This window comes from Palaemon carinicauda, chromosome 32 (genome assembly GCF_036898095.1).
Source record: "Palaemon carinicauda isolate YSFRI2023 chromosome 32, ASM3689809v2, whole genome shotgun sequence".
NCBI lineage: Eukaryota > Metazoa > Arthropoda > Malacostraca > Decapoda > Palaemonidae > Palaemon > Palaemon carinicauda.
Window position 1 is genome coordinate 74,472,306 of NC_090756.1, and position 16,038 is coordinate 74,488,343.

Sequence of the window (16,038 nt, forward strand, 5' to 3'; positions counted from 1 at the left end):
TATGGATGACATCTGAGGGTGGAGGTGGTTGTAGAGGTACTGACCTCCTGAGCTTTCCGGCCTCTGACCATGGCTTGAGAAGTGATCGTAGCCGAACCGGTAGTGGTCTTCTTAGATCTCTTCGAGCGTTTGATGCGTATCTTCTCCAGACTCCTGATGCATCTTTCAGCTGTGCCTTTAGCACTGGGTCTGTCACTGAAGCAAATTGGAGGGAGCCCAGCACTCTCTCCTGTTGGCATCTTGAAATCCAACTGGATTTTAGGAGTCTCTTGACAGATCCCGCTATCTCTCTCTTCTTTAATGGGATGGAGAGGCGATGTGACTATAAGTCCCAATGTATGCCTAGCCATTGGAACTTCTGAGCTGGAGATAGTCGAGACTTTTTGGTGTTGATTATGAATCCCAGATGTTCCAGGAACTGGATCACCTTCTTGGATGCCTGCAAGCATTCCGCTTCCGATGCTGCCCACACCAGCCAATCGTCCAGGTATGACACCACTTGTACGCCTTGCAGGCGTAGTTGTTGCACGACTGCTTCTGCAATCTTCGTGAATATCCCTTGGGCTATGTTAAGCCCGAAGGGCATGGCTTTGAAAACGTACTTTCTTCTTTGTAGCCTGAAACCTAGGTAGGAAGAAATCTGGCGATTCATCGGAATATACCAATAGGCATCCGCCATGTCTATGGAGACCGTGTATGCCTTTTTGGGCAATAGGGCCCTTATGTGTTGAAGTGTTAACATCTTGAACTTGTTGCTCTCGATAAACTTGTTGAGAGGAGACAAATCCAGAATGACTTTGAGTTTGTCTGAGTCCTTCTTGGGAACACAAAACAGCCTTCCTTGGAATTTGATGGACTTTGCCCTCTTGATCACCTGTTTGCTCAAGAGCCCCCGGACGTATTCTTCCAGAACGGGGGTGGAGTGTTGGAAGAACTGAGGAAATGTTGTTGGAGCTGTCTTCCATCTCCAGCCTAGTCCATTCTTGATTATGCTGTGTGCCCAGGGATCGAAGGTCCAACGATCCCTGAAGTCGGAGTTTTCCTCCTGCCGGAAGCATCTCATTGCCTCTGGTTTCCGGAGGGCTTGCCCCCTCGACCGCTTCCTCCCCTACCTCCTCTTCCTCTAGAGGGATGTCTAGAGGAGTTTTCCTCCTACTGGAAGCATCTCGTTGCCTCTGGTTTCCGGAGGTCTTGCCTCCTCGACCGCTTCCTCCCCTACCTCCTCTTCCTCTAGAGGGACGTCTAGAGGAATCTCTATCTGAGCCCCTACTCCTAGGGCGAAAGGTAGTGGTCTGCCTCTCATATGCAGGAGTAAAGACTGGTGACTGAGTCACTGGTTGCTGGGGCACCAACTGGTAGGTAGGTGGGTGTTGTGACACCATCTGTGGCGCTGTGGTCACGGGAAGTTGTTGCCTAGCAGGGTGAGATGGCACTCTTGGTCTTTTTGTCTTTCTCTTTGGTTGGGGACCCTCATCCGGAGAAGACTTTCTTTTTGCCAACATTCCCCACTTCTGGAGAAGATTTCTATTCTCTGTGGCAGCCTTGTCGACAATTTCCTTAACTAGATCGTTCGGAAACAGATCTTTGCCCCAGATGTTGGAAGATATCAACTTCCTGGGCTTGTGTTTGACCACAGCCGAGGCAAACACGAACTCTCTACAAGCCCTTCTTGCCTTAACGAAGCTGTAGAAGTCTTTTGTTAAGGTTGCCGAATGTGCCTTGGCCAGGACCATGAACATTTCTGGGGTCCTTTGCTCGCTGGCCATTGCCTCCATGGACACCTGGAGGGACAGAGAGGCAGCAAGCCTCTTCTTCGTATCTTGTTCTCTACGTAGGAGAAACTCAGACAATTTAGGGAGGTTCTCGTTGAACTGGCGTCCAGCGATGTTAGCCTCCAACTTCCCGACTGAGATGGTTAGCTGAATGTCCTTCCAGTCACTATGATCAGGGAGAAGGGCCTACACTCTTCTAGTGTAGGGCAAGGTTTCCCTGCCTCCACTGCCTTAACCTCTGCCCTAAATGATTTCTCCGTGAAGGGGAAAACCATTGATGTAGGAGCAAGAAAAGAAGGATGCTTCTTGCTCAGGTATGGCACCTTAGAATTGGTGAAGCCCTTGTCCTTAAGACTGCTGGCGAACAAAGCCTGAGCCTTCGAATGGTCAAGCACTATGACCTCTTTAGGCTCTGTTTCCTCCTTAGAAACTGGTTCCGTCCTAAGACGAACGAAGCAGTCCGGATAGGACTCAAAGCTAGGCCAGAACATGACGTCCTCAATGGGGACAGCGCCCAGCTTCTCAGAAATGACGATCTTGCCATTTGTTATGGGCATGTACTAGGCATGCTTCCATGGGTTGACCTCGGAACACGAGGGAAGATCCTTCACATCGAGACCCACGGGCAAGCATGATCTGAAGAATCTCCTTCTTGAGTTCAGCCTCCCTCTTCTCGATCTTCTTATACATGTCCATCATAGCTTTGATGGCTGCCAGAGTGTCGTCCAACTTCGTAGGCTGAGGAGCAGATGATGTAGTGGGTACAGGTTCTGGTGCAGGAACCGACGAAACAGAGATTGTTTCGACCTCCTCCTCTTCCATCTCAGGAGCCACCATTGACTCCTCTTCTCGACCTTCTGCCAAAAGGTCCTTCTCGGTGTCCTCTGACACCTCTGACATCCTTTCATCTTCTAGATGGATGTCCTGTATCGCATCCAAGACATCTGTGTCGACAGATAGCTGGATGCAAGGGATCTCAGGGTGAGGCTGAGGAATAACAACATCCGCAGATGCTCTAGGGAATAGCAGGGCTCTCATACGCTCACTAGGGAGGTAAGGCCCCGGGGAGTTCCTTTGAAAACCACGCACCCATTTGGGTAGCTTATCCCAAGCTGCATCCCTTGACTCTGCTGTCTTGGGATTTTCGAAAACCTCACTTAACAGGTCCTTACATACTGCACATACCTGTGGGTCCCAGTATTTCAGAGTTCCCTTGGTGATGGAACAGCGGGAGTGTGTCCTACACCCCTGATGGCCATAGAAGTTCTTGCGGCGGATGCTGCAGAACACGCTTTCACACTTCACATAATACTCCTGTAAAGAAAGGAGAATAATATGAGTATATTGTAGTCTTGTCTCATTAGACTTTTAAATATTATTATAAATATTATAGTAACAATTTCCATACTATTTTATTGCATAAAGCTTAGGATAGGTAAGCTGGAAATGAAATAGGAAAGACACATACACGTGATTCCCGCCCAGCTAATTGCTGTGACCTCCCTCACTAATAATTCTAGGGTATCTTCTATAAGAGGCCCAATGGAAGATTCTAGTCCCTAAGGATAGAGTAGTGTAAACAACACCCACTTCCAAAAGAGTTAATAGTGAGGATTAAAGGACTGATCAACAATCAGTGTAAAGAAAAGGGAATTCCTTTCCCAATTCTATTGGGTCTCAACAATAGACTGTGCCTGGAAGCACAGAGTATGTTAGAAAACTTTAGCTACTATATGAATAAATCCCATAGTTTTCAGTCTGCAGTATACTCTATACCAAGATGTACTGGCTACAGTTTTCATATACAGCAGTTACTACCGGCATGTTGCCGGCAAGGCTAGTACTTAGAATTGATTCAGACACAAAATTTATCATATGTATATATGGCAGCCCTCCGGCTTGCCGGCGACCGACCGGACTGCCGGCAGGTCACCAACTGAAGGCACACCATCCCAGCCATCATTCAGTGTGACTGGATAGTGGGCAAGTACAAACACTAAGAATAGTCGGAGGCAGCTGCCTTGCCGGCGAACCCCCGGACTGCCGGCGGCACACCGGCTGCTGGAGGGTCACCGACCAAAGGCACACCGTCCCAACCATCATTCAATGTGACTGAGTAGTGGGCAAGTACATACACCGCCGGCAGAGTCAGAGAGACAGTGAATCAATGGCTGTCGGACCACGAGCCTAGCCTGCATCTTACCGGCAAGGTTAGTAGTCGGCAGCCACCCAGTAGTTGGCGGCACTAGCCGATAGAAAGAGAGAAAGCAAGGAGTGAATGCAGATGAAAAACAGTGGCGGCACTAGCCACTGAATCACTACCTTCCTTCTGAATGAGGGTTCAAATGTAAGGGGAGACATATCATGGTCAAACTTCCATCCATCCGCAGCTATGCCGGAATCAGTCTGGCAAAGGCAGCGGAAGGCAGCCCAAGAGAGGGCTGAAGAACACTAAAAGGCAAAGGGTCTCCTGCCTGCAGCCAAAACAGCTATCCCAGAGCCACATGTCTTAAGTGAAACTGGACGACTAGGCCATAAAGACGTAAGGACCGAGCCGACCCTACAACCAACCTGCACACGGTGAAATTATAGGACGACAGACACAGATGATGATGGCTAGGCCAACACTAAAGGAGAGAAAGGGACGGGGAAAGGGTCCTGTAAGAGGTGTGATAGGAGCCGGCAAGCCGTCCCTATCACACTATAAGGAAACTCTGTTTCATTATCATCAGTATCCTATGCCTAAGGAGAGTACATTCTCCAGCCTAGGGTGTGCTAATAAAGTAAAGGGGCCGGCATCATCAAGCCGTCACCTAACTTATAAAGAAACAGAGTTCCCATGCCTACGTCGTCTTAGGCCAAGAATAAACACTATACTTAGCCTAGGATCTGCAGGCTAGACCACAGGGAGAAGGGGATCCCATGACCCCTCCAAGTGCAGTCTAGGGAGGCAAGGCCTCCTATGCCAACCAGCTAAGTCCAATAGGGGAGTACATTCACCCTAATGGGCAGTTGATGGCACACAAGTACTCTGAGGTTCTGACCAAAACTCAAAGCTCATTAACAATGGCTTAGTAAAGGGGCAGAAAACCCTAGCCTAACCTTACCAGAATCATAGCCATAGGCTATACTCGGAGGGAAGGAGGGATTACCTTATTCATAAAGGTAACCGGGGAGATTGTATGAAAGTATACTAAAGCCACTAGGCTATTAGCCGAGTGACAATGAGATCGACTACCTGACTCATTGAAGCTCTTACGTATACTATCTTAGAAGATGAAATTTATTATGCAATCAATATATCTTATATGTATAAATTGCCTATTATCTTCACTTAAATTTCAATAACACCAGGAACTCCTATTATATTATGCAGGAGAGTAAACTAAAACGCCTAGGCTAGGAAGCCTAGCGTCAACAAGATCGGCTACCTAATTCGCCGAAACTAAAGAATACTATCGGCATAATATAACTAATTCCTAGCAATGAAGACTACATAGCTAAATATATTTATTTCAGCTATTGTACCGGGAAAGTCGTTCTGGCTAACTAAATAACTCATGCGTTACGAACGACAGCGCCGAAGGCGCCTCCGGTCCAGGTAATAGCTCTGCCAAAAACATAGTTTATTTCAAATTAAATCTTCACTTTACGGCCAGAGCTAAATTTATACAGTATAAGAATTAAATACTCAACTTTCCAGAGACAGAAGACGCTGGAGATTGCATTATAAATCCAAAATAGCGAAAGAGCACTGGGAAAACTCACCTAGCTGAAGCACTGCGGAGAAAGGAATAAAGATGGCCGACGGATATGACGTCATCTGAGTACTCAAACAGTAACGGAGGAGGAGAATTTTGTAACGGCTCCTCTTTCATTTTGCCATTTTTCCCTCTCAAAGCGTAAATGCTATGTGGGGTGCAGATTCCTATGTGGTGTGTCAAGAATACATCCCCTGATATTATGCGATATCCTAAAAGGAAACTTTAAGGATATTCGCGCCAGAAGTTAGAATTCTGGAAACCTTTAGTTAAATTCTCTGGGAATATCACTGTAGTCAAATATACCCTAGGAAGCTACTGAAAGGAACCTTCCATCAGGACGACATGGCCTGAGCCCAAAAAGTATACTAAAACCCATTAGGCTAGCTTAGCGCGAGTCGAGATCTCGGTTACACTATGTCACCAAGACTCTCATATACGATCGACACATTTTAAGGAAGAGGAAATACAGTATACGTGCATGATCTTATCTTCACTAGTATAATTTTGCCTAAATAGCTATACTTCATTAAAGCTAGAAACCGGGAACGTCTTTCTACTGACTAAATAAGGCATATATGGCGAACGACAGCGTCCAAAATGGCGCCTCCGGTGAACTGCTGTGCTCCGATAAACACATCTAAATTATGCTAATTTAACTGTGAGAAGGGAGCTAAAAATTATACACAGGAAAGATTAAATACTCATCTTTCCAGAGGCTAAAGCTGCTGGAGAATGCATGATAAATCCAGATATTAGTAACAAAAACACTGAGAGCAAGTGGGAGATACACCGTGTTTAATTCGCTACTAACAAAGGAATGGGTAGCCATGTTGAGCGCTGTAGTAGTACGGGAAGGGGATCCACCAGGTACCCTTGATGACAGCTCCCCTTCAATTTCGCCACTCTTCTCCCTCTGAGCGAAAACTCTATCCGGGGTGAAGATTGCCATGTGTCGTATCAAGAAATACGTCCCCTGATATTATGCGATATCCTTAAGAAAATTGCTAAGGATACTCGCACCAGGAGTTAAAATTCTGGAGACCTATGGTCAATTCTCTGGGAGTATCAGTGTAGCTAAATATCCTTTAGAAAGCTGCCTAAAGGAACCTTCCATCAGGACGACATAGCTTGAGCCCAAAAAACCCTTCTTCCCCCCTGAGCGTGGCAACCCTATCTTCCGTCATCGCCAATGAGTAGTTAACTCCGGCTTGACTTGGATAGCTTTTTACCGTCGATCTTCTTTGCCGCCGAGTATCCTGGCTTTGAAGTATGACAGTAACTCAGGGTGTATTGTCTTGCAGCCGACAATTTCATCGACAGGGGAATCCTGAACAACCGAAGTAGTCGGTATAATTGCCGCCACCTTTCTCCCTTGTAGACTATAAGACACGTCTTTTAACCAACAATGTCGCTGACAGGGGAATACTTATTCCTCTGCCAACCACGATGGCGTCGGCACAGGAAGCCATGTATCCTTAGTTTACAGCTGAAAGCAGATGGCATGCCTGCCGCCACCTTTCTCCCCTGCAAACTATAAGACCCTTTTCCCTCCCCCCTCTGTCTTTTAGTGTCGGCCTAGCCGTCACAACATTCTTTTGGCCGATATTCTACAATCATCCTGGCTTGGCGGGTTGACTAGTTGCTGGCCGTGCCCCTACCAGTGGCGGTTAGGTTGCCGCCTCGGCCAGCTCCCCCTTATGTCCTTCCTTCACCAGAGGCGAATGCCCCGGGGGTAAGACTGAGCCAGCCTTGACGGAAGCCCGTGTGAAACCCAAAATTCTGTTGAGAATTCTTCAGTCCTCTCTTGGACTGCCATTCACAGACTTCGCAACCGTCAGTACAGCCGGCTGCAAAAGTTGTGGCTGAATGGAAGCTAGAATCAGATGATTCCTCCCCTTTCATTAGAATTCTCATTCTGGCAAGGAGACAGTAGGTGGCAGTAGCCCTCCTACACTTCCAATTATTGTGCTAAACCATAATAATAGAAAACCCTCCTTTCCATTCTTTCTCTCTCTCTATCACTTAGTGCCGCCAGGCACTAGTCTAACCCTGGTAGTGTACCGGTAAAACTACAGTATACAACAATACAATAGCCAGTAAAACTACAGTATATAACAATACAGTAGTTGGAAAACTAAAGTATATAACAATTCAGTAATACAAGTATTTCTAAAATACTCTGTGTATTCTTTCGCAGCCTATTGTTGGGACCTCATAACATGCTGAGGTTGAAGCATTCCCTCAACACCCTGATGAATCCTTTGATTATCGGGACACTCATGAAACACCGTTCAGTATTAATATTTTACAGGTGGAGGAGTTAGTTTAAATATTTACTAGCTCCGACTCTACGTACGAGAGTTATTCCACTCTGTATTCTCCCTTATAAGGAATTTAAATATTAATACTGACGGAGGTCTCAGAAACTGCCTGTGAGAGGAAACACAGACATGAGTCTTTCCTATTTCCTTTCTAGCTTACTATCCTATGCTATTAAATAATGGATTTTGAGCAAAGCAAAAAATCTATTTTTGGGTGATATGGCCATGTCATCCTGATGGAAGGTTCCTTTAGGCAGCTTTTTAAGGGATATTTGACCACAGTGATACTCCCAGAGAAGTAACCACTGATTTCCAGAATTCTAACTCCTGGCGCGAGTATCCTTGATATAATTTTTAAGGATATCGCACAATATCAGGGGACGTATTTCTTGATACGACACATGGCAATCTTCACTCCGAATAGATTTTACGCTTTGATGGGGAAGAGTGGCGAAGTTGAAGGGGAGCCGTTATCAAGGTTACCCGGTGTCCCCTCTTCGTACTACTACGGCGAACTACGAACTATTCCTTGTTGCATTTAAGCATGGATAGCCGCAAATAGAGCAATTTCGGTTGGGGACTTTCATTACATAGTTGTATACTCCTTTTTTGAAAGAAGGGAGGGTCCATTAGGGCGACATGGCCATATCACCCAAAAATAGATTTTTCGCTTTGCTCAAAATCCGTTTTTTGGGCTCAGCCATGTCGTCCTGATGGAAGCTTACCAGAGAAGTACTTGAAAGTACTATATCTGTGGGCTTGTGTAAGTGCCTTTACTTTGACTGAGTTCCTTATATGGTCTCCCAGACCTTACATATATGACATTACCATTTTTTGCTATATCCACTAAGTTTGGAACTAACTTAGGGCTTCCTGCTCCCTGCAGGGAAATTGTCGATATCGACTATAAGGCGTCAAAGTCTGTAGTCCGTAGGAACAAAGTGGAACTTTTTTTAAAGATTACCAGGTTGTTCTTTCAGTGGTTATACTCTCAAGTATGTTATTTTAGGAAAAATTAAAGACTCTTGATTGTTTATTCTTATTCATGAGGGGCAAATAAACGGATTTTGAAGCAAAGCGGAAAATCTATTTTTGGGTGAGATGGCCATGTCGTCCTGATGGAAGCTTCCTATAGACAGTTTTCTAAGGGATATTTGGTTACAGTGATATTCCCAGAGAATTGACCTTTAGGTCTCCAGAATTCTAACTTCTGGTGCGATTATCCTTAAAATTTTTCTTAAGGATATCGCATAATATCAGGGGACATATATCTTGATACAACACATGGCAATCTTCCCCCCGAATAGCGTTTTCGCTTTGAGGGGGAAGATTGGCGAAATTGAGGGGGAGCCGTTATCAAGGTTACCCTTCCTCCCCTACTATTACAGGGCTCCAAGATGGCGCTCATTCCTTGTAGCATTGAGGATGGTGCTACAGATATAGTAGTTTCGGGAGGGATTATTACCTAAGCCTCTTCTTAAAAAAGGAGGGTGGGTACATCAGGACAACATCGCCATCTCACCAAAAAATAGATTTTCACTTTGCTTCAAAATCCATTTTTTTGGGCTCAAGCCATGTCATCCTGATGGAGGTTTCCCGGAGAATTATTTCAAAGTACTGTATCTGTGGGTTTGTATAAGTGCCTCAACCTTGGGTCAGCTTTTATATGGTCATCCAGAGCACTGAAAGATATGACGATACCGTTATACGTCATTACCACTAATCATGGAACAATGTTAGGGCTTCCTGCCCCCTGCAGGGAAGTGTCTTACTAGACGATAAAAGCTCAAGTTTTATGAATAGAACTTACCTGGCAGTTATATATACATAGCTAATAATCTCTATTTCGGCAGAATTTTTCTAAACGTGGCAACCGCCTTGTGGTGGTTGGGTGGTTACGCCCGTTAAAGGGTGGTACGAGGAATCATTCCCATTTTCTGTTCTTCAGTTCATCTCTGCCGGCCGGATCGACAACACGTTGGTCCGTCATTAAGAGTTTTTCTTCGCTTTCCCTGTATCGCTATACCAGTCTGCTTTTTGGTGAAGTACTCTGATTTGGGGATTTGGCAATCGTGTTTTTGTTATTTCTTTGCTTTTTTTTGCTGTTATCATTATGAGTGAAAAAAGTCATTACCGTGTCTGTGCGAATGAGGAATGTAAGGTGACACTACCGAAAATGGCGGTAGACCCTCATACCGTGTGTTTGAATTGTAGGGATTTTGAATGTGCCCTTGATAATAGGTGTGGGGAATGTAAAGTTTTGGATGAAAAGGATTGGTTGATTATGAAGCGCTATGTGCGTAAACTAGAGCTCAATAGAGTTAGGAGAGCTTCTAGGTCTAAATCTAAGTCTGTTAGTGGTAAGGAAGACGAACTTAGTGTAGATTTATCTTTTGAACCTATAATTGATTCCTCTTTGGAAGTTGATCCTTCCCTTGAGTTAGTAACTCCTGCCCCTCCTACAGGATCCGTATCTGCGGATGACCCTCTGTACGCTAGTTTGGCAGACGAGTTGAAGGCCATTAAAGAACAACTGGAGGCCTTTAAAGGTAAGAATAGTGAAATTGCTTGTGTTAGTGCAGTGGAGGTGGCGACTGACCGAACCTCTCATTACCCTAGGCCTAGACCTCTACCAAGCTCCCAGGACCAATGGGGATGGTACGTCGACAACCGAAAGGGGGTGAGAGGTACGTACCCTCGGTCAGCCGTCGCCTCAGACAGCCCTGTTGCCGATTCCCAGGCTGTTCTTGACCGTCACGGAAAAGACGTGTCGGATGTATTAATTTCTTCTCCGAATTCGCCCAGACGTAAATGGAAGTTTGAAGCGTCAAGACCTACTAAGAGGAGATGGAACCGCGACGAACTGTCTCGTTCTTTCTCTCCCGGTTCTAGCAGCTATGAACCTTGTCCGTCGGAGGATGATTTCGACTCCGTGCCTGTGAAAAGGCCGAAGCCTAAGCCTGCAAGTCAGGATTTTACAACCGAAGATCCTCCCCCTTCTAAGAGTGTTATTCGTCAACCCTCCCCTTCGGGACCGCAAGACCCAGCTGATGTTGCTAAATCCTTTATGTCTGTCATGCAGGAACAACTTTTTACGTTAGTGCAAGCATTTAGCCGCCCTCACGCCCAGTCGGATAGACGTAAAGACGACTCGTTACCTATTAAGAAGTCTACTTCTAAGAGAGAACAGAGTTCTTCTCTTAAGAAAACTTCTCCCTCTCTGCGCCAGGATGATGAATGTGCGCTTTCGCAAGGCGATACTTCTTCTCGATACCAGGACTTTACGGTTTCTCGTTCTCGATACCAGGACAATACTATCTCTTGTTCTCGATGCCAGAACGATACTGCTTCTCGTTCTCGATGCCAGGACGATACTGCCTCTCGTTCTCGAGGCCAGGACGATACCGCCTCCCGTTCACGATACCAGGACGATACCTCCTCTCGTTCACTTCATCAGGACGATACCGCCTCTCATTCACTACGCCAGGACGATACCGCCTCTAGTTCACGACGCCATGACTATAAGATACCGCCCCTCGTTCTCGACACCTAGACGATACCGCCTCTCGCTCACGGCGCCATGACGATACCGCCTCTCGTTCACGACGCCATGACGATACCGCCTCTCGTTCACGACGCCATGACGATACCGCCTCTCGCTCACGGCGCCAGAACGATACTGCCTCTCGTTCTCGGCGCCAGGACGATACCAGCCTGCCTCTTCGGGATGATGCTGCCTCTCGTTCCAAGGACTCTTCTAGCGCTGGGCTCCAGGATGCAAGCCATCTTTTGCAGGACGATTCCTTTGATTTGCCATTGTCGGATTCTAAGGAGCCTTCTTCTCGTTCGAAGGATGTGGCAGATGTGGATCAGGACCTCGAGGAGGTCTCTGATGACGATGATAAACCGACCGACGCTGCTGGAGATTACAAAGTTCTCTCTCGCTTCCTTCTTGAACTTTTTGGAGAGGAATTCCAACCTGCTGCCCCTCAATCTCCTCAATCCCAATTTAACAGAAAGAAGGGCAAGAAACAGTCAGCCTTCATCAAGATGAAACTGTCGATTTCCGCAAAGAAGGCTCTTGCGAAGATTGATGACTGGATGAAGGAGCGGAGACAAGCAGTTAAGACTTCCTTCTCGTTTCCACCAGCTTGTGTTGCTTCAAAAGCTGGTATGTGGTATGAAACTGGGGAACCTTTGGGTCTGGGAGTGCCTTCCTCCTCCAAGGGTGACTTCTCTGGCTTAGTGGACTTTGCTAGAAGGCATGCTCTCAACTCAGCCAAGGTCATGTGGTCGATGTCGGAGCTGGATCATCTCGTCAAAGGTGTTTTTAGAGCCTTTGAGGTTTTTAGTTTTCTAGACTGGTCGCTAGGGTCTCTGGCAAGAAAAACTGACCAGATGGAAGGAACTCGGGACCTTACCAGTATTATGTCCTGTATGGACAAGGCCCTCAGAGATGGGGCGAATGAGTTTGCTGCGCTGTTCTCAGCTGGGATCCTAAAGAAGAGAGCCCTGCTTTGCTCTTTTGCTTCAAGGTCTGTTACCATTGCGCAGAAGTCTGAGCTGCTTCACGCCCCCCTGTCTCAATATCTTTTTCCCGAGTCCCTGGTTAGAGACATTACGCTTTCGCTGGCCCAGAAAGCCACCCAAGACCTATTATCTCATTCAGCTCGTAAGCCCTTGGCAACCACTCCTTCTTCTTCGAAACGAGAGGAAAAGAAATTCCAGCAGCCCTTTCGGGGCAGGACTACTTCTTCAAGACCGGATTTTAGAGGAAGAAGGCAAGAGTCAGGACCAAGATCTACCAGAGGTTCGTTCAGACCTCGCTCCAGAAAATGAAGTTCGTCTCCTCCAGACAGTAGGCGCAAGACTGTCAGGTTTTTGGCAGTCTTGGAAGAGGAGAGGGGCGGACTCCTGGTCCCTCTTGGTCCCTCTCAGTCATCAAGGAAGGGTACAAGATCCCCTTTCTGAAGAAACCTCCTCTCGCAGATGCTCCTCTGGCCTTAGTAGCCCGGTACACAGATCCGGGGAAACAGAAGGCCCTATTAGACCTAGTCGACCAAATGCTAGACAAGAGAGCGATAGAACTGGTTTGGGATCTATCCTCCCCAGGCTTTTACAATCGCCTGTTTCTAGTCCCCAAGAACTCGGGCGGATGGAGACCCGTCCTGGATGTCAGTTCTCTCAACGTCTTTGTGGAGAAGACAAAGTTCTCCATGGAGACGACTCGGTCGGTGCTGGCATCAGTACTTCCAGGGGACTGGATGGTGTCCCTCGACTTGCAGGACGCGTATTTCCATGTCCCCATCCATCCGACTTCAAGGAAGTACCTGAGATTTGTAATGCAGGGCAAGTACTTCCAATTACGAGCTCTTTGCTTCGGTCTCAGCACGGCTCCTCAAGTCTTCACCAGGATTATGGGGAATGTGTCAGGCTGGCTGCATCAAGAGGGAATAAGGATATCCGTCTATCTGGACGATTAGCTGATTCGTTCACGATCGAGGCAGAAATGTCTGGAGGATTTACGAAAGACTTTTATGATGGCTCAAGATCTAGGCCTGGTCATCAACAGGGAGAAGTCTCAGATCTAGCCGAATCAGACTATTCTCTATTTGGGGATAGTTCTGAATTCAGTTCTTTTTCGGGCTTCTCCCTCACAGGAAAGACAGACTAAGTGTCTCGAAAAAGTCAGAAGGCTGCATCAAAGAGGGAATAAGGATATCCTTCTATCTGGACGATTGGCTGATTCGTTCACGATCGAGGGAGAAATGTCTGGAGGATTTACGAAAGACTTTTATGATGGCTCAAGATCTAGGCCTGGTCATCAACAGGGAGAAGTCTCAGATCAAGCCGAATCAGACTATTCTCTATTTGGGGATAGTTCTGAATTCAGTTCTTTTTCGGGCTTCTCCCTCACAGGAAAGACAGACCAAGTGTCTCGAAAAAGTCAGAAGTTTCCTGGACAAGAAGAGGTGCTCAGCGAAGGCGTGGATGAGTTTGCTGGGAACTCTATCCTCCCTCGAACAGTTTGTCTCTCTGGGGAGACTCCATCTAAGGCCTCTACAGCACTTTCTTTCGAAAACGTGGAACAGAAAGACGCAGAAAGACTCCTTTTCCTTCCCCATCCCAGCAGAAGTCAAGAATCTTCTGAAGTGGTGACTGGATCCAGCCTTGTTAGGGGAAGGGATCTCCTTACACAAGAAGAACCCAGACCTAGTGTTGTTTTCAGACACATCAGAGTCAGGTTGGGGGGCAACACTAGGAAGCAAGGAAGTCTCAGGCTATTGGGAAGGAAATCAGGTGGAATGACACATCAACAACAAGGAGCTGATGGCCATTTTTCTGGGGCTAAAGGCCTTCAAAGACTTGGTGTCTGGGAAGATTGTGGAGGTCAACTCAGACAACACCACAGCTCTTGCTTACATCAGAAAGCAAGGGGGGACTCACTCTCTGTCTCTGTTCGAAACAGCTAGGGAGCTCCTTCTTTGGGCGAAGGAGAACAAGATAGGTCTGCTAACGAGGTTTGTTCAGGGACAGAGAAATGTGAGGGCGGATATGCTCAGCAGGAAAGGGCAGGTCCTTCCCACAGAATGGACCCTCAACCAACAGGTCTGTCAGAGTCTCTGGAGGCTGTGGGGGAGACCCCTCATCGATCTTTTTGCCTCCAACTTATCCAAGAGGATCCCCAACTATTGCTCCCTGGTTCCGGACAAGGAGGCAATAGCAGTGGACGCCTTTTTGATGGATTGGACGGGGATGGACACATATGCCTTTCCCCCGTTCAAGATCATCAATCTGGTAGTCAGGAAATTCGCTCTCCTCGATTCGGGACGAATGATCCTGATAGCTCCTTTCTGGCCGATGAGGGAATGGTTCACGGAGGTGGTGGACTTGTTGATGGACTTCCCAAGAAGCCTTCCTGCAAGTCCAAAGGTGCTCAGACAACCCCACTTTGAGAGGTATCATCAAAACCCCCTCGCTCTCAATCTGACTGCCTTCAGACTATCGAGAAGCTCGTCAGATTGAGAGGATTTTCAGCGTCTCTTCACAGAAGGTCTACCAGTCCAAGTGAGAGACTTTTAGGGCTTGGTGTAGGAAGCGCAAGATTTCCTCATCCACTACCTCTGTGAGCCAGATTGCTGATTTCTTGTTGTACCTCAGGCAAGACGCTAAGCTGGCTGTGTCCACAATCAAGGGGTACAAAAGTATGCTCGCTTCAGTCTGTCGGCATAGAGGCTTGGACTTGTCTCACGATAAGGACTTACATGACCTCTTGAAGTCTTTTGAAACAACCAAGCAGGTCCAGTTAAAGCCCCCTTCTTGGAACCTTGATGTGGTTCTTAAATTTCTGTGCACCAAGAGATTTGAGCCCATCTCACAAGCTCCTCTTAGGGAGGTTACGAAGAAAACTCTCTTCCTTTTGGCCTTAGCAACAGCTAAAAGAGTCCGTGAATTCCATGCAATTGAAAAGCAGGTAGGCTTCAATCTGAATGGGGCAGTTTGTGCCTTAAGAATACACTTCCTCGCCAAGAACGAGAACCCTTCAAAGCCCTGGCCAAGGACCTTTGAGGTTTCTAACTTGACTAACCTAGTGGGTCAAGAGCAAGAGAGGCTCCTCTGTCCAGTACGAGCCCTCAAGGCCTACTTGTCTCACACAAAAAATGTGAGAGGCTCTTCTAGCTCCTTGTGGTGTTCTGTGAAAGATCCTCAAAAGCCCCTTTCCAAGAACGCTTTGTCTTTTTTCCTGAGGGAAGTTATAAGAGAAGCTCATCTCTTGTGTGAGGAGGAACACTTCTGACTTTTAAAAGTGCGGGCTCACGAAGTGAGAGCCATTGCGACCTCGCTTGCTTACCGCAAGAACATGTCGGTCAGACAAATTATGGATGCGACATTCTGGAGGAGCAACTCTGTGTTCGCCTCTCATTACCTCAGAGAGGTGAGAGTGGATTATGAGAAATGCTATACCTTGGGTCCATACGTGGCTACGGCTTCTGCATTAGGCAAAGGAGTTACTACCTCCCCTCAACCTTAGTTTTGTATACTTGTGCGTGGGTTGGTGTTTTTAATGGTTGTCTGAGGACTTCGACTTGTGTACAGTCACCTCAGTCTAGTTAGATAATTTTTATCTATTTTGCAAAGGTTATGTGGTTGGTTTTGGTAAGGTTGCAGTTTTTTTTATAT